Source organism: Danio rerio, chromosome 9 (genome assembly GCF_049306965.1).
Source record: "Danio rerio strain Tuebingen ecotype United States chromosome 9, GRCz12tu, whole genome shotgun sequence".
In the NCBI taxonomy this organism is placed as follows: Eukaryota; Metazoa; Chordata; class Actinopteri; order Cypriniformes; family Danionidae; genus Danio; species Danio rerio.
In genome coordinates, this window is record NC_133184.1 from 53,453,224 (window position 1) to 53,478,976 (window position 25,753).

At 36.5% G+C, this 25,753-nt stretch overlaps 1 protein-coding gene and 2 long non-coding RNA genes across 4 annotated transcripts in view; 1 reads left to right on the forward strand and 2 right to left on the reverse strand.

Annotated features, from left to right (window-relative positions):
- Positions 1-25,753, forward strand: part of rbms1b (RNA binding motif, single stranded interacting protein 1b) — a 447,127-nt gene that overhangs the window by 124,915 nt on the left and 296,459 nt on the right. The gene's annotated exons all lie outside the window — the stretch shown is intronic.
- On the reverse strand, positions 2,710-11,498 carry LOC141376227 (uncharacterized). The gene is made up of 4 exons (XR_012385670.1): positions 11,193-11,498; positions 10,844-10,984; positions 3,834-3,946; positions 2,710-3,693 (listed from the first exon to the last, which is right to left on the reverse strand). It is a non-coding gene; the product is annotated as an uncharacterized lncRNA (long non-coding RNA).
- On the reverse strand, positions 22,517-25,749 carry LOC141376226 (uncharacterized). Of its 2 annotated transcripts, none has more exons than XR_012385667.1 (6): positions 25,661-25,749; positions 25,272-25,415; positions 24,438-24,554; positions 24,306-24,347; positions 23,897-23,983; positions 22,517-23,513 (listed from the first exon to the last, which is right to left on the reverse strand). It is a non-coding gene; the product is annotated as an uncharacterized lncRNA (long non-coding RNA). The 2 variants fall into 2 exon arrangements; XR_012385668.1 differs by having other exon boundaries at positions 23,853-23,983; positions 25,661-25,746.

Here is a 25,753-nt window from a genome sequence, read left to right on the forward strand (position 1 = left end):
AAACCGAACCGAAAACCGTGTTAAAAAACCGAGGTATGTATTGAACCGTGGGCTAACTGTAAATAAATAATTAAATAAATAAATATATATATAATATATATATATATATATATATATATATATATATATATATATATATATATATATATATTTTTTTTTTTTTTTTTTTCCCTCTGGAAATTAATAATACATTTCAAATAAATTAATTTCTAAATTAATGAATTAATTCTGTCTTCAACTCTATATGCATTCTTGAAATTGTGCATCGATTGATTTCTCAATATATTATGTTACAGTATATTATGTGCAAGACAGACAACCAAAAAAATGAAGCATGCATTGCTCAGGACAGCGAGATGTGAATAGTAGAATATATTCTGGGACCCATTGCTTACTGGGAAAAGAAAAAAAAAGAAGACACAAGCTAGAAAGGTTTTCCTATCGTTTAGGGTCTCGGGCAAATATGTCGAAATCCTCCAAGGGGCCCGATGAAAAATGCACCCTCTCGCTTGTCTTAAGCTCAAATTGATGTTTTATAAATAATTTCGACCCTGCAAACATCAAAGGGCACAATCACAGCGACTCAGTGATATTCATTTGGCATAAGTCAGTTTCATTTCTGCGAGCTTTTCATCAGAAATGGCTTAAAAAGTGGAGTCGCTGTGAATGTTTCATGACCCGGGCTGGCGGGGACAGCGGCTGATGTTGTGCACTTGTAGACGTCTGACAGCACTCGCTCACAGTAACAACAAAATGCTCACAAACCCCCATTCACTTCCTGGGTCATTCGGCCCCATCAATATTGCAGGAGAGCAGCGGCACACTGAGCGGCTGATAACAGGTCAGTTGCAGGTGATAAAAGTGGGTTTTAGTTGGGACATTAGGCCTTTTCTTCGGCGCTGTGATATTATATCTTGGCTATCGTTTAGCCCTGCATTACACATCAGTGATTTAGCTTTGTGTGGAAGATACTGAATGCCTGATAGACTGAAACAAGAGGAGCGTCAAACAGATCAACACACTGTAAAAATCACACACTGAAAAAAAGGATTCATTAAGATGGATGGATGGATGGATGGATGGACTCCAAGGATAGATAGATAGATAGATAGATAGATAGATAGATATATAGATAGATAGATAGATAGATAGATAGATAGATAGATAGATAGATAGATAGATAGATAGATAGATAGATAGATAGATAGATAGATAGATAGATAGATAGATAGATAGATAGATAGATAGATAGATAGAATGGTGGATGGATGAACGATCGAACGATGGATAGATATATGGATGAATGGATGGATGGATGGATGGATGGATGGATGGATCAAAGAATCGATGGATGGACAGAACAATTGACGGACGGACGGACAGACGGACAGACGGATAGATAGATAGATAGATAGATAGATAGATAGATAGATAGATAGATAGATAGATAGATAGATAGATAGATAGATAGATAGATAGATAGATAGATAGATAGATAGATAGATAGATAGAATGGTGGATGGATGAACGATCGAACGATGGATGGATATATGGATGGATGGATGAATGGATGGATGGATCAAAGAATGGATGGATGGACAGAACAATTGACGGACGGACGGACGGACGGACGGACAGACGGATAGATAGATAGATAGATAGATAGATAGATAGATAGATAGATAGATAGATAGATAGATAGATAGATAGATAGATAGATAGATAGATAGATAGATAGATAGAATGGTGGATGGATGAACGATCGAACGATGGATGGATATATGGATGGATGGATGGATGGATGGATGGATGGATGGATGGATGGATGGATGGATGGATGGATGGATGGATGGATCAAAGAATGGATGGATGGACAGAACAATTGACGGACGGACGGACAGACGGATAGATAGATAGATAGATAGATAGATAGATAGATAGATAGATAGATAGATAGATAGATAGATAGATAGATAGATAGATAGATAGATAGATAGATAGATAGATAGAACGGTGGATGGATGAACGACCGAACGATGGATGGATGGATGGATGGAAGGATGGATGGATGGATGAATGGATGGATGGATGGATCAAAGAATGGATGGATGGACAGAACAATTGACGGACGGACGGACGGACAGACGGATAGATAGATAGATAGATAGATAGATAGATAGATAGATAGATAGATAGATAGATAGATAGATAGATAGATAGATAGATAGATAGATAGATAGATAGATAGATAGATAGATAAATAGGATGGTGGATGGATGAACGATGGAGGGATGGATGGATGGATGGATGGATGGATGGATGGATGGATGGATGGATGGATGGATCAAAGAATGGATGGATGGACAGAACAATTGACGGATGGACAGACAGTCGGGCAGATAGATAGATAGATAGATAGATAGATAGATAGATAGATAGATAGATAGATAGATAGATAGATAGACAGACAGACAGACAGACAGACAGACAGACAGACAGACAGACAGACAGACAGACAGACAGATAGATAGATAGATAGATAGATAGATAGATAGAGCAGAGTATGGATAGAATGATCGAATGATGGATGGATGGATAGATAGATAAACAGAGAAGCAATCAAAATAAAAATCTGCTCATGCATCAATCATATAAAAATACCAGAAATGCACAAACACTGCAAAAAAATGCTTATCTTTGATATTTTTTGGTCTCGTTTCTCATGCAAATATCAAAAAAAATCTTAAATCAAGAAGCATTTTATAGACCAGCAAATACATATATATTTTTGTCTTAAGAAATAGTATGTCAAACATGAGAGAAAATCATCTGCCAATGGGGTAAGCCAAATAATCGTGTCAATTAAAAACAAGATTATTTCACTAACCCCATTGGCAGATTATTTAGCTTGTTTTAAAGAAAAACTAGCTTCATTTTGACAAATTATTTCTGAAAACAACACAATATGTTTTACTCATCTAGAAAATAATTCTTGATTTATGAAGTCATAGATATCTGAACTAAAAACAAGACAACAACACTAAGAAACACTTTTTTACACTAGACGATTAAATATCTGTGTGTGCAATATTGAAATGCAATGACACCTTATCCAAAACAAACAAACAAACTAGATCTGTGCGCCTGTCAAAACCCATATTGAGCAATTTTTAAGACAACAATCATGACATTAGTGTAGTACATATCGAAATCCTCTGTATAACATAGGATTTAAGAAGTTGTTGCTATTTAGAAACAAGACAACAACACTAAGAGACACATTTTTTACACTATGCGATTAAATATCTGTGCGTGCAATATTTAAACGCAATGACACCTCATCCAAAACAAACAGACTTGATCTGTGCACCTGTCAAAACCCACATTGAGCAATTTTCACGACAGCAATCATGGCATTAGTGCAGTACATATCGAAATCCTCTGTATAACACAAGAGGGAAAAAAGCGGTGTCCTTGCGCTCCGTCTATAAAAATGAACCCTTAGCCAATTTCTGTGAGCCGGGTAGTACGCCTGCCTCCTCCTCCTCCCCGTGGCAAAGTGAAATGGAATTGCCTCTCACATTCAAAGACAGCTCAGTGGAGGTGATAATAGAGCTACTCCCTGCTGTCTACAGCCAGGAAATAGGAAAGTGGCATATGGGGCCAGGAACCAAACAGAACAGGAGATACAGGCTGGCAAGGAGGAGGGAGGGGGGGACCAAAGGAAAGGTTAATGATCATTCCAGAATTCTAGCGGGAGAAAAGTCTTCTTGAAGTTGAGAGAGTGGGGGAAGGGGAAGAAAGAGTCGAGTGCTTTTTTTTCAGACACTTACCTTCAAACAAACACTTTGTGTCGGATTGAATGCAACTTGCGCTTCGGTGACTAAACGCTGGTTGATGATAATTTTGCAGCCCATAATTTGTGGTTGCTTTGGCGGTGCATTATCTGTGGGTACAAAATGTTTCGACAAACAAAATGTTAGTTGAGCAATTACACTGCAATAAATGATTTTCTTACTTAGAGTTTTTGTATTGTCATTCACTTTCTTTTCAGTGTAGTCCCTTTATGAATCTGGTTTCATCACAATGGAATGAACCGCCAACTTATCTGGCATATGTTTTATGCAGCGGATGCCCTTCCAGCTGCAACCCATCTCTGGGAAACATCCATACACACTCATTCACACACATACACTACAGACAATTTAGCTCACCCAATTCACCTGCACCGCATGTCTTTGGACTGTGGGGGAGTTTTTGTCGTGTTTTTAGTTTAAATATCTAAAAAATAAAAAAAAATTTGAAAAAGCATTTTTAGACAAGTAAGAAAATATTGTCTTGTTTTCAGAAATAATATGTCAGAACTAAGTTAGTTTTTCCTTAAGACAAGGCAAAATATTCTGCAAATAAGGTAAGCAAAATAATCTTTATTCAAAGCGAAAGCAAGAATATTTTGCTTGTTTAAAGTAAAAAATACTATATAAACTATTTTTGACCTTTTATTTCTGCAAACAAGAACATATTTTTGGCTTCTTGGTTTTGGAATTTGGTGTAGAAACAAGACAAAACACTAAGGGCTCTATTTTAATGATCTAAACACAAAGTCTAAAGCGCATGGTGCAAAAGTATTACCGTTTGTTCACACTGAAAGCAGCGATAGCGTCAAAGTAGCTGGAAGTCATTCATTTTCAATGAGAGCTGGTGGCGATAAGCGGCGAAGAGCAGCGTGGTGCGTCTTCGCTGGTGTGGACATCGAGGAGAGTTGAAATCAAGTCAGCTTTATGGTAATGAGCTATGACGCAGTTCGGCGGCAAGCAATCAGAGTGATTAAGTCCACCGCTTGAGAGCAGTTCAGAAAACACAGACCTGTGAACTTTGGTCCGACCACAGTTGTTCCCAAGGGTTTGATTATTGCGGTCGCCGGATTTTCCATTATTTACAGTGTTCTCTAACAGGAACATACATTAAATAAGTACCTGGCGAGTTACTGATGTGCATTAATGTTATATATATATTTATCTTTGAAAAAGCGGGAATCTCACACGACAGTACAAAACAGTATTGCTGCTTCAGGATATTTCAGACACATGGACACTTATTGGATAATTAAGTGGAGCAAAGCCACAGCACACGCAAATCTTGATCTTCCATTGTTAAATGAATATGATAAGAAGTGCGCAACATTTTCACGCTAGAAAGCATGTTTTATGCAGGAATATAACTGATATGCCAACACAATCTCGTAACTTTTTCATTTAGTGGCTATTTCGTACGAATTCATACGATCTAATTCGTATATTTTAGTACGATTTGCTCATCCCCCAATGACGGTTGGGTTTAGGGGTGGGGTTAGGTGCCACGCCTCCTTCTTAAAATCGTACAATTTCTTACAACTGAACTCGTACGAATTCGTACGAATTAGCCACTAAACTGCCAAAATGGAAAATACTTACGTTTTCTCATGAGATCAGGCTGGATATGCTGCAACAGCTCCTTTAAATACGAGTTCAATGTAGCGATATTTGATGCTCTCGCTGCCAGAGCTAAAGGCAGACAGCGTTGTCGCCAGGGCGGCCAGAGTGACCTGTCTCACCGCTTTCGGTGTGAACGCACAGTTAAGAGCGTTAGTGTTACAAGCATTAATAAGCATTTGCTATTTTAAGGATGGAAAAATACACTCTGTGGCCCACGCATGGTCCAACAGGGTTGTGCCTATTCTCCTAATGAGTTCTGGATGTGATAACGTGCATTAAACCAATCAGAGTCTCATCCCCCATTTCCCTTTAAAAGTCAGTTGCATCACACCATGGCGCATTTGCCATTTACATGGCGGACTATGTAAGTGTAAAAACTGAACCATTCAATAGAGGGAAAACAGGTAAACAGAACATCTGCAGTGCGAAGGTAAAGAACGAGCCTCCTCCATTCAGCCCCTTTACCGTCTGTTTTACTTTTACTCTTTATAATAACTCTGAGGGCCCCAAAACTGCATAGGCACTTAGAATCGTCCTAGCGCAAAGATTTGTTTCAAAACTATTTCTAAATTCAGTTCTAATTTACAGCAAACAAATAAATGAACAACAATAATGAAGTGTGGTCAAACAAATGGGTTATATCCAAACACACGTCCTGATGCAGACGTTTCCAAAACCCAACAGGTGGACCAATCTAAACTTGTTTTTATTAAACAAATATACATATGCATATAATAAATAATACTGCTAATAATAATAACAATTTACAAATGCATATCATCATGAGTAAACTGAAAAACCCCCCAAGGTAAAGAAGGGATGGAGGCAGTGGATTTTATATTGATGTAGAAAATATATTTTTTTTGTAACATTTTAATCCTTTATTATTTTCATCTGTAAAGATATTTGTGTATTGCTGTACATCCTGTGTGTATTAAGCAATGTGTAAGTGTTTGGACCTGCATAGGTGCATAACTAACGCACCCTGCACTGGACTTTAGAGCAGTTTATAGTTGGTCAATGATAGAGTCTATTTCAGTTCCACAAAAGAGCAACATGCTAAATGCACCTTAACACACCTCCTTTATAGACCAGCACACTCATGTCATGAGTCCATAAAGTGGTGCAAATGGTTTTTCCATTTAAACAACGTGACGCAAAACATGAAAATTAGGATTGGGCTGGTCTGAAAATAGCAAAAAATTGTGCCAAACACGTCTCACAGCGTATTGTGCTGGATGTATGATAGGGCCCTAAGAAAGAAAACTTTGCATTGTTTGCAGTGTATGTCTGCAAAAATCAAGCTAAAAGGAAGTCTGCTTGGGTTTATTTGAGCGCTCTGACATGAACTAAACATTATTATGCTTGTGCTACATGCACGCTTATATTTACATATATTTGCAACTAATGCATGCATTACAAGAATGCATTTATGTTATTTGTGAGTTCATGCATCCCCTATGTAACTAATTAAAATACTAAAAAATACATATATGTACAGTATATATACACAGTTGAAGTCAGAATTATTAGCCCTCTTTAAATTTTTTTTTCTTTTTAAAATATTCTCCAAATGATGATTAACAGAGCAAGGACATTTTTACAGTATGTCTGATAATATTTTTTCTTCTGGAGAAAGTCTTATTTGTTTTATTTCAGCTAGATTAAAAGCAGTTTTAATTTTTTTTTAACTATTTTAGGGACGAAATTATATATATATATATATATATATATATATATATATATATATATATATATATATATAGAGAGAGAGAGAGAGAGAGAGAGAGAGAGAGAGAGAGAGAGAGAGAGAGAGAGAGAGAGAGAGAGAGAGAGAGAGAGTGATGAAGCCAATTATGTTATATATATATATATATATAACATAATCGGCCTTATCACTGTCTCTTCTCCACCAATCAGCTGGTGTGTGGTGTGTGGTGTGCGGTCTGGCGCAATATGGCTGCCATCGTGTCATCCAGGTGGATGCTGCACACTGGTGGTGGATGAGGAGACCCCCCCCCACCCCCACACAGACACACACAAAAAAATGTGTAAAGCGTTTTAAGTGTCCACAAAAATCGCTATATAATACTTACAGAGCCGTTATTTGAAAAAGTATTGAATTAGTGCGGAAATAGTCACACCAATCAGAGGTCTGAGGTTTATTTGAGCAATCTGTCATAAGCCAGACATGCACACTCTAAGAAATGTTGGGTTATTATACTCCAAATTGGGTAAATAGGGACTTACCCAACCCTTGGGTTAAATTTGCTTCAAATAAATTTGCTAAATTTTCTACATTTAATTTCTTTAAATTCTTAAAATAACCCAGCATTTGTTTAGAGTGTAGGTTTACTGCATGGACACATTCATGTCAAATGTACCTGTATGCATTTTGCATTTACACATTGCACCTTTGATTGCATTGCATTCAAGACATTTCATCAGTGTATACACTGACGTTTGTACGTTCACCAAATGAGGACACTGTGGTGTTTATTTTGCAGCCAAAGCTGCATAATTGCTTTGACTTTTTCAAGTGAAACATTGGGGGTGCGTTTTGCCAATGTGGATAAAATGTACCCCAAATAGCTTTAGTTATTTGAAAAAGTATGGAATTATTGCAGAAATAGCCACACCAATCAGAAGTCTGCAGTCTGTTGAGGTTTACTAGAGCAATCTGTCAGAAATTATTACGGCACACTCTAAGAAATGCTGGGTTATTCAAACCCAAATCGGGTAAATATGGACTCATCCAAACCATGGTTAAATTTGGTTCTATTAATATAGTATAAAAAAATAATACAGACGTTGGGTTAGTCTTTATTACACCCAGAGTTGGGTTTAAATAACTCAGCCTTATTTTAGAGTGTAGGTTTACTGCATAGAAACATTCATGTGTACCTGTATGCATTTTGCATTTAAATATTGCATCTTTGGTTGCACTGCATGCAAGAAATTTCATCTGTGTATACACTGACAGTTATACACTCACCAAATGAGGACATTTTGATGGTAACTTTGCAGCCAAAAATAGTAATGCTCCGATCAGGATTTTTGCAGTACCAATTCCTTGTCATGGTGATCGGCCAAAACCAAGTACCGATTGTGATGCTTTATAATGCATACAGCGCATTTTTACTCTAAGTATGACACTTAAGACCTCTCCTTACCTAAGAGAATAAATTAAAGATGTTGCATATAATTCCCTAAAGATGTCTTTTATAGCCATTTATTGTGGACATGTCTTGGTCAGAAGCAGCTTTAAAGAAAATAATAGATAAAACAGATTTAAAAAATCTGGTAAGAAAAAATAAGTCACTAAAAATGCAATGATGGAAGAAGAATTCAACATCTCAATGAAGTTCGGAGCGCATATTTCATGCATAAGAAGTTTTCATGCACATCTATAAATCCATTACTTCTTTACTAAAAGAAAATAGCTCCATAAACTACCGTTCATTACGATGAATATATTATAATAAGTTCTATTATTAAATATTTAGGTTACAAATAATTTTTTCTTTTTTTTATTTCTCTAATATTTCCAACCAGGTTTTAATGACCTTGCAGTATTGTTGAAAACACAGAACGTTCTGATATGTAAAAAGTTCGATCTTTGGCCCCTCATCAGAGCATCCCTAGCCAAAAGTGAATGGTGATGTAATTTCCCATATGATCGCATAGTTGAGCAAGCATGCAACTTAATTTTAACAACAAAATTAAGAAAACAAAAATGATTTTTGACAACTGGTTAAGAAGAGATCTTTCTTTTTTAGGTAGAATTTTATTAACAAAAGTAGAAGGCTTGTCCAGATTTATTTTCCCAGGACTATCTTTATTTATTCCTGATTCGGTTGGTAAAGAAATTAATAAATTATTAGTACATTTTTGTTGGAAAAACAAACATCACCAGCTGAAAAATTCAGTATTGGCCGAGAAGAAATGCAACGGAGGTTTTGAGATACTAGATTATATAGTTATGAACAATACATTCAAAATTAATTGGATGAAAAAATGTGCAATTGACCCGGATTCATTATGGTTTTTTAATCCACACAGTATCTTTAAGAAGGTGGGTGGTCTCAATTTTCTTTTGACTTGCAATTTTTCACCATCAAAATTACCAGTAAAATTATCTAAATTTCATGAGCAGGCACTCTTGGCTTGGAAACTTTGCTTTGTGCATAATTTTTCTCCTCACAGAATGAAAATTTGGAATAATGAATTGATCACTGTTAAAGGAAAGAGTTTATATTTGGAGAAATGGCTGGAACATGGGTTGGTATATGTAAGTGATTTATTTAATTCATCTTTTTTAGGATCTATTCATATGAATCATTTTCATCTAAGTTCAATTTTCCTATTAAATTTAAAGAATTTTCAACAGTGATCAAAACTATCTCATCGGGACTTGTTAATTTAATGTGCAGTCATTTAACTTATTATTAGATAGAAAATAAGGAATGTAATTTCCTGATAAATGGAAAAAAATATTTGACAAAAAATGTACTAACAAAGACATCAGGCGAGTATTTAGTGATAAAAATAGAGTTATTCCAAGAGGGAAATTTTATTGGAATTCGTTATTATGGGAGGTTAATTGGAGAAAAGCGTGGCTGCTACCATACAAATTTTGTATTTCAAATAAAGTAAGAGAAATTCATTTAAAGATTTTACATAAAATAAACCTTTGTTACTTTCTAAATTTTTTAGATATAAAGAATGTTCATTTTGTAAAAACAGTGAGGAATCCTTATGTCACTTATTTGTTGATTGTCAGAGTGTGCAATTATTTTGGAAAGACTATTTTTTCTGATTATTCTGCTAAAAACAATATGTTGATAACATTGAATGCAAAAGAAAATAATTATTTGTTATTTTGAAAATGGTGATAAACAAATTAACAATTTTGTTAATTTTATCATTTTAAATGGGAAATTCTTCATTCACAAATGTCGACTTTCAAAATCTCCTCCTTTATACAAGATATTTGTCAACGAAATTACTCTGTTAATGAAGTCTCTCAAAGCTGTAAAAAATGTAAAAGCTCTGTCTATTGTAAGCTATTATGAATCTGTTTTTGGCATCTTGTGAATGTCTTCCTTTTTTTTCTTTTTTTTTAAATTAATTATCTTTGGAATTTTCTTTGTTGCCTGTTTTTGCTCTATTTGTAAATAACTAATGCATAATATAAAAAAATAAATAAAAATAAAAAAGCAAACATGCAACTAGTGGCCACAAAAGGAATTGCACTCTTTTTCATGAAAAATTAGACATTTGAAACGTAAGATGACATGTGCATCACAAAAACTAAATTGGAAAAATGCAAACCTCTTCAAGCATAATATAAAAACCCCAAAACTTACCTCGAGCCACGTGCATTGCTTCAAAACGAATTCTATCAATGTCTGAAACATCTGTGTTCATTCGTGCATGCAAACTTCAACAGGTAACAGTGGCCGGCTCTTGCCTGTCAACACACAACAACACTCTGGACTCATGCCGCCCTGCGAATGAGAAGACACCGTCAGAGACAACTGGTATAAAGCGAAGCGACAAGGTCTAAGGTATCACAGGGGTGCGAAAAAAGCAAGCCCAAAACAATAGACAGTGATTAAAACGGCTCTAAAATGCACGAGTGCAAACGTGCCAGAGCGAGCTGTGACTGCGGCGAGAGCATTAGCAGACGGAGATCTCGCTTGCAGTTTTACTCACCCTGTTACCACACCTTGGCCGAGGCGGTTTGTAGCCTCTCAGCACTTCAGAGCGGATAGCAGGCCTTTAAGTATCAATTAAACTAGCAGTGGGATTAGCCACCTCATCATCAGGCAATTTGCACAGTGTTGCTCCTCTGCTGTGCCTTTGTTCGCATTCATTTGAGGCTTTTTTTTTTAATCTCTCCTCAATGACAAAGGTATTTGAAGAAGCAAATGACAACTGTTGAAGGGCACAGTTGAACTGTTGAGGTGCTCGGAGAGATTAGAGTTCGCTTCATTCCTGTTCATATGAGTGTGTAAATGCACTATAGACTTCTGCTGGTGTTTAATTTCCACGGTTTACACTGTACATCTGTTAATGAACAGATTCTGCATTTTTTTGATACACGTGTGTTTTCTGTATATTATTAAGAGTAGCGTTTCTAAATGGCCACTTTATTAGGTACACCTGTCCAACTGCTCCTTAACCCAATTTTCTAATTAGCCAATCACATGGCAGCAACTCAATGCATTTAGGCATGTAGACATGGTCAAGACGATCTGCTGAAGTTCAAACCGAGCATCGGAATGTGGAAGAAAGGTGATTTAAGTGACTTTGAACGTGGCATGGTTGTTGGTGTCAGACGGGCTGGTCTGAGTATTTCAGAAACTGCTGATCTGCTGGGATTTTCACGCACAACCATCTCTAGGGTTTTCTGAGAATGGTCCGACAAAGAGAGAATATCCAGTGAGCGGCAGTTCTGTGGGTGCAAATGCCTTGTTTATGCCAGAGGTAAGAGGAGAATGGCCAGACTGGTTCCAGCTGATAGAAAGGCAACTGTAATTCAAATAAGCACTCGTTACAACCGAGAAGAGCATCTCTGAACACACAACACATCCAACCTTGAGGCAGAGAATTGTCAGATTGTCGCTTGTCGGAAACACGAGCATTTCTCATGTGAGATTGCTAACTGTGCAGACGAATATCAAATATCACGAATTAGAAAAGGTTGGTCAGTTAAATGATGCTACTGTAAGTAATGTTTATTCAGCAATAATTCTCCAGTACCGATAGCAGAACCGTTAACATCAGAGCTTATCGATACTTCACCAATACCGATAAAGTACAGAGTTTCTGTACCCATCCCTAGCGCCATGTCATAAAGCGTGAATCATCTCAGACTGGTGTCTTGAACATGACAATGAGTTCACTGTACTCAAATAGCCTCCACAGTCACCAGATCTCAATCCAATAGAGCAGATTTGGGATGTGGTGGAACGGGAGATTTGCATCATGTCAATATAGAGCAAAATCTCTGAGGGGCTCCAACCCGGTACTAGTAAGGTGTACCTAATAAAGTGGCCGGTGAATGTACTGTAAGTTACACCACAGGACATTTTACAGAACATTTCAGTAAAATGAAACAAAACGTAAAACAAAAAGTGCATAAAGTTAGGGACCCTTTAAATGTTCTCAAACATCAGATGTAAAACTACATAAATGTGACTTTTTTTAAAGCATTTTTGGCAACACTTTAGAATAACTATCCATTATAACTAGTTAAAAGATCATTAATAAACTGATTATAAATTAATTTTAAATGACTTGTTAAATAAAAGTTAATAGTTTGTTAATTATTTATAACTGTGCCTTACAGATGGCCAATAGATAACTTACAAGGTTTTAGTTAACAAGTTGTAAATGACTGTATTTTAATGATTTATAACTATACCTAATAAATTAGTAACAGATCATAACCATGCTGTTAGTAAATTAGTTACTAAAGACTTGTTAAGGATCAGTACATAGTTTATGTATGTTATTGGGACGTTATTCTAAAGTTGCTACTATTCATATAGTAAATGAGGAATAGTTGCAACTTTAGAAGAATAATAACACACATCAGCTAATAACTAACACTTAACTAATATATTAACTCACACTTTACAGATCATTTGTTCATAGTTTGTTAACCATCTACTAAAACCAGTGAAACGTTTGTAGAACAGCAAATAATGGAACAATTTCAAGCTACAGAAATTTGATGTGATACTTAAAATATAAAATGTTTGTACCTTAACCTTGTTCCACTCATAGGCTTTTCTGTGTGCTGTATTTTACCAAAGAAACTCCACAGATGAAATGTTGAACGTTGTGTTTAATGTATAGAAACACACATACTGAACCATCACATGGCAGAACAGCGGTATACAACAGAATACAAACCCATGAGCTTTGGCCACTTATTGTGCTAAAGATGAAAACAAAACAAATAAAAATTTATTTTATTTGAAAAGTTCTACAAACGTTACACTGGTTTTATTAGATGCGTAAACTATGAACAAATGATCTGTAAAGTGTGAGTTAATATATTAGTTAAGTGTTAGTTATTAGCTTATGTGTGTTATTATTCTTCTAAAGTTGCAACTATTCCTCATTCACAAACAGTTCATAAATGATGAATAGTATAGCAACTTTAGAATAAAGTCCCAATAACATGCATAAACTATTAACTGATCCTTAACAAGTCTTTGGTAACTAATTTACTAACAGATTTGGTCATGATCTGTTACTAATTTATTAGGTATAGTTATAAAAGACAGTTAACAAGTCATTTACAACTTGTTAACTAACAGCTTGTAAGTTAGCTATTGGCCATCTGTAAGGCACAGTTATAAATAATTAACAAACTATTAACTTTTATTTAACAAGTCATTTATAACTCATTAACTAACAATTTATTAATGATCTATTAACTAGTTATAATGGATAGTTATTCTAAAGTGTTACCGCATTATTTACTGTCTATTTGTCAACTACTCGCAGGCACGTGCACACATAGGGCTCAACATGTGCCCTTTTTAGTCTTGGATAGAAAGTGCCCTTCCAAAATGATCTGAAGTGCACCTTAGAAGGTCTCTGCAAGGGGCTGATTACTTTTATGTTTATGCATTCTCTGCAGATCGAACCCATAACCTTAGCATGCCATGCCATTATCCTTTCACAACATGCTTTCTCAATGTAGTATCTGATTAAATAACCATTGGGAAGAAAAATCCAGTAACTCTTTAGTACAAAAATAAAAGACTTTATGCACTCTGTTTCTTCCGGCAGACACGCTAACACACTGGATGTGCTAAAAAGCAGATAATTGTTAATTGCAACACATACAATACAAGCACCAAAATGTGAGACTAGCACATGAGTACTATTTGCATGTATATATTAAGAACAAATGCTCATATGCATGCTTTATGTTTGAAGTTACATTTATGTATTTCTATCTAAAGTGACTAACCATTTAAAGGGATAGTTCACCCAAAAATTGGACTTCTGTCATCATTGAACACAGATACACACACCAGCCACTTTGTTAGGTACACCTTACTAGTACCGGGTTAGACCTCCTTTCGCCTTCAGAACTGCCTTAATCCTTTGTGGCGTAGACTCAACAAGCTACTGCAAATATTCCTCAGAGATTTTGCTCCATATTGACATGATAGCATCACACAGTTGCTGCAGATTTATTAGCTGCACATCCATAATGTGAATCTCCCGTTCCACCACATCCCAAAGGTGCTCTATTGGATTGAGATCTGGTGACTGTGGAGGCCATTTGAGTACAGTGAACTCATTGTCATGTTCATGAAACCAGTCTGAGATGATTCACGCTTTATGGCATGGCAAGTTATCCTGCTGGAAGTAGCCATCAGAAGATGGGTACACTGTGGTCATTAAAGGGATGGACATGGTCAGCAACAATACTCAGGTAGGCTGTGGTGTTGACAGGGGACTAATGGACCCAAAGTTTGCCAAGAAAATCTCCCCCACACCATTACACCACCACCACCAGCCTGAACTGTTGATACAAGGCAGGATGGATCCATGCTTTCATGCTGTTGATCCCAAATTCTGACCCTATCATTTGAGTGTGGCAGCAGAAATGGAGACTCATTAGACCAGTGAACATTTCTTCAATCTTCTATTGTACAATTTCGGTGAGTCTGTGTGAATTGTAGCCTCAGTTTCCTGTTCTTAGCTGATAGGAGTGGCACCCGGTGTGGTCTTCTGCTGCTGTAGCCCATCAGCTTCAAGGTTGGATGTATTGTGTGTTCAGAGATGCTCTTCTGCAGACCTCGGTTGTAACGAGTGGTTAATTGAGTTACTGTTTCCTTTCTATCAGCTGGAGCCAGTCTGGCCATTCTCCTCTCACCTCTGGCATCGACAAGGTATTGGTGCTCACAGAACTCACTGGATATTTTCTCTTTGTCAGATCATTCTCTGTAAACCTTAGAGATTGTTGTGCGTGAAAATCCCGGTAGATCAGCAGTTTCTGAAATACTCAGACCAGCCCGTCTGGCACCCACAACCATACCATGTTCAAAGTCACTTAAATGCCCTTTCTTCCTCATTCTGATGCTCAGTTTGAACAATTTTAAATACGTCGAGTTGCTGCCATGTGATTGGCTGATTAGAAATTTGCGTTAACGAGCAGTTGGACAAGTGTACCTAATAAAGTGGCCATCACTTTGGAAATACTTAAAAAAAAAGAAAGAAGGGCTAATAATTTAGGTTATTTTATTGTTTTATATATAAACACATATACATGCATTTATTTTTGTTTTTGTAGCCATGCATGAACAATGCTTTCCCTGCTAACAATGTTACATGATAAAAACGTTCCCGTAACGTTTCCATTGTTATAAAAATGTTTTGTCTGAACATTTTTAGAACAGTTAAATGTTGTATTAACGTTATTGTTTGGTTATGAGAACATTTTAAAATCATTTTTAGAACATTTTTATTATGTTATTTAAAACGTTATTAAAACATTAAATTCCCCATTATATTAATGTTCTAAGAACATTTTCCTAACATTCCTATTAAGTTATAAAAACATTTTAAGTGTTATTCATTCATTCATTTTCCTTTGGCTTAGTCTCAGATTGGATTTATCAGAGGTCGCCACAGCAGTATGAACCGCCAACTATTCCAGCATATGTTTTATGCAGCGGATCCCCTTCCACCACAACCCAGCACTGGAAAACATCCATACACACTCATTCACACACATACACTATGGCCAATTTAGCATATCTAATTTACCTATATCACATGTGTTTGGACTGTGGGGGAAACCCATGCCAACACTGGGAGAACATGCAAACTCTACAAAAAATATGCCAACTGGCCAGGCCGGGACTCAAACCAGCAACCTTCTTGCTGTCAGGTGACAGTGCCAACCACTGAGGCACCGTGCAGCCCTTGAATGTTATTAAAAAGTTTATTACAAATAACATTAAGGAAACCTTCTACAAACATTATGCAGGAACGTTTTTTGGTAACTTTGAGAAAACCCTTATAGAACATTAGCCAAAGTTATGAAAATGTTTCCTGTTAGCTGGGTTGCCTATAAAGTAAATGCTTTGTACGTTCATGCATTCCCCTGTAAGTTAAACACCCTGCACTTAATTGCAATCTAACAGAACTGTGGCAGCTGACAGCACTCATGCTGATGATGCAAAAAAACAACCCCCAAAAATAAGTTTAAAAAAAGAGACCTGCTTGGACAGAGGTGGAATCGAACTCAGGTCCAGACCAAGCAATCGAAGCAAGTGCGAAAACAGCCTGAAAGACTCGCATTTCACCGTAAGACTTTGCAATCAGGCTTCAGGCCACCTGCAGCAGCGGACAGGTGACATATATGTCATCCAGACAACATTCATCTTACAGGAGCCACATCTCACCACAGCGAGTTATCACCCGAACGCAGAGGTGACATGACAGGGCCTTCAGAGGCAGATCGATCAATAACCTCCAGAGCTCGTGCACTTTCTGTCTCAGCCAGATCTGGGGCTGCTGCCAGACGTCACTGAGTATGTTTACATGGACACCAATACTCAGATTTTAATACGATTAAGACCATATTCTGATTAAGAGTCTAGCATTTAAACAGCGATTGTTGATGACCTTAATCAGACTAAAGTCATTATAAAACGAAACAGCAAAACAAGACATGTAGGGTATTCAGAGACATTACTGAAGTGCAGTACAGGCTGGTTTTAGCTGGTTGACTAGCCTGGTTTTAAAGGGGTTTTGGCCATTTCCAGCCTAGTCTTATCTGGTCAAGCTGTAAAATAACCAGCTAAAATTAGCTAAAGCCAGCCTGTGCAGCCTGGTTTAAGCTGGAGATAGCTGGTTTTGGCTGAGTACCCAGCCTGGCTAGGCTTGTCAAGCTGGTTTAAGCTGGTCATCTCCCAGCCTGACCAGCTAAGACCAGACTGGAAATGGCTGGAAACCAGCCTTGAAATGGCCAAAACCCCTCTAAAACCAGTCAACCAGCCTAGGCATTCCATTCAGAAGGATGGGGGAAAGTGTTTGTCGGCAGTTATTACAACCTAATAGACTATTCCTGGGGTTCGTTCTTCGTACACGGATTAATTAATTAGCTGGATTTGGTTATTGATGATTTGACATGATCCAGGATCATTTTGTTTTTCAAAACTCATCTGAGACTTGTTGTTATATCAACAGTTCTGGTAGCTCAAACCTGCTCGGGAGCAGGCTCATTTCATATAAACAGGATTAGATCGGGTCAGTTCAAGATAATACTGAAAGTATGAACCAAATTCTGATATTTTCTTACAGTTGTAGTTATATACACTTGGGAAAATAGTAAATATATATTTTTTAATTAGATTAATAAAGTAGAGTAATATATATATTTTTTAAAAACTTATGCCTGGTGGCTCAAAGAGGAAATTTATTGATATATATATATATATATATATATATATATATATATATATATATATATATATATATATATATATATATATATATATATATATATATATAAAAATATATATATATATTTTTTTTTTTTACTTTTATATATATTTACACACATATATATATTTACACACACATATATATATATATATATATATATATATATATATATATATATATATATATATATATATATATATATATATATATATATATATATATATATATATATATATATAGTTAAAATATATATTTACTTTTTTACCAAAATATATATTTACTATTTTTCTTCTGGACAAGGTCCTATTTGTTATATTTCAGCTAAAATGAAAGCAGTTTTTAATTTTTAAACGCCATTTTAAGGTTAATATTATTAGCCCCTTAAAGCTATATTTTTTTCAATAGTCTACAGAACAAACCATCGTTATACAATAACTTGCCTAATTACCCCAACCTGCCTAATTCACATAATTAACCTAGGTAAGCCTTTAAATGTCACTTTAAGCTGTATAGAAGTGTCTTGAAAAATATCTAGTCTAATATTATGTACTGTCTTCATGGCAAAGATAAAATAAATCAGTTATTATACATGAGTTATTAAAACTATTATGTTTAGTAATGTGTTGAAGAAATCTTCTCTTCGTTAAACAGAATTTGGGGGAAAAAATAAACAGGGGGGCTAATAATTCTGACTTTAACTGTCCTATAGAAGTCAATGGTTACTGGTTTTCAGATTTATTCAAAAATGTTGTTTTAGTTTTAAATAAGTAAAGGGTAAGTAAATAATGACAATTTTTTGGAGGTGAACTATCCTTTTAAAGACATTCATTTATTTATTTTCCTTAGTCCGTTGGATTATAAGTTGGGATTGCCACAGCTGAATGAACCGCCAACTTATCCAGCATATGTTTTACACAGCGGATACCCTTCCAGCCTCAACCCAGCACTGAGAAACACATATACACTCTCTCATTTACAAACACACTTATACACTATGGCCAATTTAGGGGAACCTAAAGCACCCTGAGAAAACGAACACGAACATGGGGAGAACATGCAAACTCCACACAGAAATGCCAACTGGCCCAGCCGAGGCTCAAACCACCGACCTTCTTGATGTAATGCGACAGTGTTAATCATTGAGCCACTGTGTTGCCCCCCTTTTATGAGACTTCACTTTCTAAAAATACATTTGAATCTCCCATTAAAGGGACAGTTCACATAAATATCCAAATTTGGTCTTTGGAAAATATGAAGGGCTTCCAAACCTTTATACGTTTTTCTTCTGTTAAACACAAAACAAGATATTGTGAAGAATGTTCAAAAATGCAGCTATTGACATCCATGGCAGGAAGAAAAATATATTGGAAGAAAGGAACTCAAACAAGCTTGGAACAAAAGGAGGATGAGTAATTGATGGCAGATTTTGGGTCTATTATATAATTATTGCATATTGCAATTTTATTGTTAACCCTTTTGGGTGCCGCGATGGCTCAGTGGTTAGCACTGTCGCCTCACAGCAAGAAGGTCGCTGGTTCGGGTCTCAGCTGGGTCAGTTAGCATTTCTGTGTGGAGTTTGCATGTTCTCCCCACTTTCGTGTGGGTTTCCTCAGAGTGCTCCGGTTTCCCCCACAGTCCAAACACGTGCACTATAGGATCAGCTAAATTGGCCATAGGTATGAGTGTGAATGTGTGTGTTTGGGTGTTTCCCAGTGCTGGGTTGCAACTGGAAGGGCATTCGCTGCGTAAAACATATGCTGGAAAAGTTGGCGGTTCATTCCGCTGTGGCGACCCCAGATGAATAAGGGACTAAGCCGAAAGAAAATAAATGAACAAATGGTGGGTTTGTCCATATTTGACCAATTGGTTTTTACAACTTAGCATTTTTTAGGAATTTCACATCTGACGTTGAGAAGATCATTGATCATTTCATTTTATTTTCACAACCTCATAACTTTAGCTATCTTTAATTTGAAAAATGTATATGTATATAGACTCACCGGCCACTTTATTAGGTACACCTGTCCAACTACTCGTTAACGCAAATTTCTAATCAGCCAATCACATGGCAGCAACTCAATGCATTTAGGCATGTAGACATGGTCAAGACGATCTGCTGAAGTTCAAACCGAGCATCAGAATGGGGAGGAAATGGGGTTTAAATGACTTTGAACGTGGCTTGGTTGCTGGTGCCAGACGGGCTTGTCTGATTATTTCTGATCTGATCTTACAGTGAATTGTCTGAAAAAAAAGAAAATATCCAGTGAGTGCCCTGTTGATGTCAGAGGTCAGAGGAGAATGGCCAGAATGGTTCCAGCTGATAGAAACACAACAGTAACTTAAATAAGCACTCGTTACAACCGAGGTCTGCAGAAGAGCATCTCTGAACACACAACACGTCCAACCTTGAAGCGGATGGGCTACAGCAGCAGAAGACCACACCGGGTGCCGCTCCTGTTAGCTACAGTAAGAACAGAAAACTGAGGCAACAATTCACACAGGCTCACCAAAATTGTACAATAGAGCGTTGGAGAAACGTTGCCTGGTCTGATGAGTCTCCATTTCCGCTGCAACATTCAGATGATACGGTCAGAATTTGGCATCAACAGCATGAAAGCATGGATCCATCCTGCCTTGTATCAACTGTTCAGGCTGGTGGTGGTGGTGTAATGGTGTGGGGGATATTTTCTTGACACACTTTGAGCCCATTAGTTCCAATTGAGCATCGAGTCAACACCACAGCCTACCTGGGTTTTGTTGCTGACCATGTCCATCCCTTTATGACCGCAGTGTCTCCATCTTCTGATGGCTACTTCCAGCAGGATAACGCACCATGTCATAAAGCGTAAATTATCTCAGACTGGCTTCTTGAACATGACAATGAGTTCACTGTACTCAAATGGCCTCCACAGTCACCAGATCTCAATCCAGTAGAGATGGGATGTGGTGGAAAGGGAGATTCACATCATGGATGTTCAGACGACAAATCTGCAGCAACTGTGTGATGGTATCATGTCAATATGGACCAAAATCTCTGAGGAATATTTCCAGTAGCTTGTTGAATCTGTTCCACGAATGGTCAAGGTTCTGAAAGCAAAAGAGGTCCAACCAGGTACTGGAAAATGATGACATGGAAAAGATGACACTACTATTAAAGGAATAGTTCATCCAAAAATTAAAATTTACTCACTATTTTACAATATATAGATACATAAAGATACATATTTTTGCCTGAATTAATTTGAGAGATATCAATACAGCACCGCCACGCAGGATTAAAAATAAATGACTGATTAAACCCGCTCTTGCATTACTAATACCGCTGCTACTAAACAAGTCTCATGTCACTGGCTTTAGCTTTAGCATCTTTTTGGCTCCTCTATCAATATTGTCAGGCCTACACATGATGAAATCCAAGCCGTTGCTGAAATATTCAGCACTGAGGTTTTTATTTGTCCCTGTAGAGAGACAGTGTATGATTTAGTAATGCAGATGGAAGAGGCTGCCAGCACACATCTCTCTCTCTTTCTGCCATCATGGCTGAGGAGCTGAGATTTCTGGATGGCACTAACATAAGCCGTGTTTGATAGCTGTCCAGCGTCTGTGTGCCGCGCAGATATCTGCAATCATTCGAACCTAAAAATATCAAACAGGCACCAACGTTTTAAGATCAGCTCTGTTGCGTTTGTTTATTCGACTTTATGTCGGATGCACTTGAATATGCATGCTGTATTATTAAATGTTAAACTATAGGGTGGATATGTAACAGTTGTGCATTTGGCTGATGCTTTTATCTGAAGTGGTTCATTTGTGCATGAATGTTTATGGGTGATTCTGGAATTGCATGGACATTCATTTTCCTTCGGCTTAGTCCCTTATTTATCAGGGGTTGCCACAGTGGAATGAACCGCCAACTATTCCAGCATATGTTTTAAGCAGCGGATGCCCTTCCAGTCGCAACCCATTACTGGGAAACACCCATACACACTAATTCACACAGACACTCATACACTACGGTGAATCTAGATTACCCAATTTCCCTATAGCGCATGTGTTTGGGCTGTGGAGGAAACCGGAGTACCTGGAGGAAACCCACACCAACACGGGGAGAACATGCAAACTACACACAGAAATGTCAACAGACCCAGGGACTTGAACCAGCAACTTTCTTGCTGTTAAGCAACAGTGTTAACCACTGAGCCACCATGCAGCCCTCGGATTAAAATAACCCAACATTTTTTGTGTGAGTGACGTATGTCTCATCAATTCAGCATCTGTCTGTACACTGTTAGACATTTCAAAGGGTTTTTACAGTAACTTACTGGCAACACTGTTGCCAGTAAGTTACTGTATTTTAGATTTACAGTATACAACTGTAAATCCGTTTACAGCATGTTACTGTAGTGTCTGAAAATGGTTAACTACTGTAAAAACCTAAGTTAACAGTTAGCTACTGTAAACCTTTTAATTTTGTCCTAAATATTTTATAATATAATTTTATTAATAATATTTTAATACTATAGACCTAAAAAAGACACAATTACAAAATATTAACAAAATAAACACTCTTTATTTAAAACATTGGAGATGCTTAAAACAAGCTTAAAAATGTGTAAAAACATTACATTTCAATCATTCAAAATATTTTATTTTAAGAAAAAAAAAACATTGAAAATGACAAAGCACATTAACATACATGTACAAAACTAATTTAAGTGTCTGACCTGCATATTGTTGAGAAAAAAAAACCCAATTGTACTAAGTACTACTGACATTAAACCAGACACAATTACAAAATATTCCATTCTTTAAAACATTAATAATGCTTAAAGCATTTAAGGAAAATGTGTGAAAATTACATTAAGCAATAAAATCAACACATTAAAAATAAATAAATCACACAAAGCACTAGAACATACATGTACAATAAAAATTTAAACTTCTGAATTGCATATTGTTGGAAAAATAAATATTTGTAACTATTAGCGACTCAGAAACAACCCAACTTTAAAATATTACTAATTCTGGTGTCAAATGCTCAACAAGGTCTGAATTCACATGTTCAAATGCAATTCATCTTTATTTCTATTGCACTTTTACAATGTAGATCAATGATGTCAAAGCAGCTTAACATAGAAGTTCTTGTAAATTGAAGCTGCTTCAGTCCAGTTTTCAGAATTGAAGCAGTAAATGTCACTGCTGAAAGTCCAAACACTGAAGAGCAAATCCACCGATCCACCAATCGTAGCCAAGTGATCCAGTGGCGACAGTGGCATGGAACAAACTTCACCAACTGACGAAAGTGTAGAATAAAAGCCCTTGAGAGATACCAGGCTCAGTTGGGCACGACCAGTTCTCCTCTAGCCAAACTTGTGCAAGGCCGCAGTCTAGGCACCAGAGGCTTGAAAGTTCACCAGCGGGTGGTCAGGCTGGCCCATTGGATCAATGCGGAAACTCATTGATCACATGTGTCTTTTAGGATACACTCCTCCATGACCACCACAGCATCTGGTCAGGATTTGGCCCAGTCCAGGATTATGAAGAACTCTGGATAAGGACAAACAGACTAACATAAGCATAGAAGAAGCTTGTTTAAAAAAATAAATCATATACTGGTTAATTATTTTGAAGCATGGCAGCTAGGTTGGGGTAGTTTTCAGCTGGTACTGAGCAACTGGCTCCTGCTCATAACCTGCTCACTACCATGTTTAAAAGATAACTAACCAGAATGTCCTGTTTATTTTTTTCCCTAACAAGGTTTTACAAAAACATTGTAGCATTTGTGATGGGTTGATTCACTGCAGGACAGATTAGACTATTTGTTTTATGTATTCCTAATAAACTAAAACTGACTGAATACTGATAAAACTATTGAGAGTGTCTCACCTAATCCAAGTTCTCAGTTAGCTGGTGAAAGAAGGATAACTCACTGTTGTTCATGGTTGTCATTCTCTTCAGTACTTCTCCTGCTATCTTCTGGCTCACTCTGGTTGTTGCTGTGCATTTTGTTTCATCCTCTGGAATTATTTATACAAAAAATTGTATTATTTTATTTATTACAAAATATTTAGGCAACATGAAATGGGGAAAAAGACATTTAATACATAGACAAATGCATGTATCCCAATACTAATTATTGTATTTTGAAATGTCTGACCCATGACAGACCTCAATCTGCTCAAAAATATTATAAACAAAGATGAAAAAAAAACCCTACTAAATGGTTTAATAAAAAAGGGAAAACGATTTTTTTATTTAGCTAGCAACTAAACATGTGACACATTTTGTATTAAAAGTAACGTTAATATATTGAGAAACAAATAGATGTACAGTACTTACTGTTGTATAAGGTCCAGTTTGCACAGGCAGGCTCCCAGTATTCTATATTGAGACCATAAAAAAGCCAAAAATACAGGTAAGAATACCATGCTACAATCCACAACCTCCACACAACTTTTTTTATTTGTTTACCTTGGTTGCTTACTGGTCTTGCTTATTTTTTAAACATAAGGCTGTGCTGATCAAGATGTTCCTCTGAAATGCTGTTTGTTTCTTCAGACAAAACCTGCTGCTGTGCCAGTGCCATATCTAAACAGAAAAAAATATAATGGTAACAATTATGTTAAACCAAATGTCAAGAGTTGTGATAAAAAAATAATTAGCAAACAATAAATAGCAAAAAGGTGGTTATTAGCATAATGCATAGAGGTAAAATTGGTTTTATATTAGCAGATTCAGACTTCCCCCTTAATAATTTAATTTTATAAAAGTATTATTTGCAAACTCTAAATAGCGAAATCATTTTAGCAGCTAATGACTATCAAAGTACAACATGCTCACGGTCAAATAAACAGTGTTAATGTTGATTTCAAGTCATACTGGCATGCTAATTCTGATCGAATATTCAAAGTAACATGGTAAACAGTATAGAGTCTTCTAAATGAACGAATGTGCGAATATAAACCCAACTTTACCTCTATGCATATTGTAACGTTTTAGATTTACGTTAACGTTCTTATAGGTTACGTCGCGATGTTATTTTCTCAAGCTAACGTTATAAGTTACTCTAAACCAGAGAAAAATAAGTTCACAACATCTATTATATATAGTATAAATCAATATAAGTTAAACGTTGCACGTTAAAATTAGTTTGAGTCCAATTCAGTATAAACTTAGCTCAGTTTAGCTAACAGTTAACATTACCATTTTAAGATCGCTTCAGCCAATGTTGCCGAGCAAACAAATGCTAATAGAGGTGCTCAAATCAATGTCGAGTGTTGTCAGCACAGACAGACGCGCTTTTACCTGGATTATTTGTTGGTCTTTCATTCATATTCTTCTGGGGGAAAACACTCTCTGCCGGACCGTTGTCTCGTGCTAAGTGTCCTCCAAAACTGTCTGCATACCTCTGGTTCCCTCCTAAACCAAAACCCGCTGCAACACCGGTTCCTATGTAAATAAATAAAAAGATATGACGAGAACAATGGCTAATAGTCATAAACAGTCTTATTTAAAGTAATAGTAGTGTTAATGTAATAAATTAAATAAAGGTAACATCTTAATAGATGATATATTTCTCAAATGGGCGAAATAACGCCAAGCCAGAGAAAATAATAATAGCCAACTTTATACTTTACTTTGTTCTATTCTCGTCCACAAAACATTCTGTAAAATGAAACACTGCCTCAGCTTACCAGAGTAAAGTTTGTTAAATCCAGTATGTTCTTCAGGCACACTAATAAATTGTCCTCCAGAATTGCTCCAGGGTCCTCAGGCAAAATGTGGTG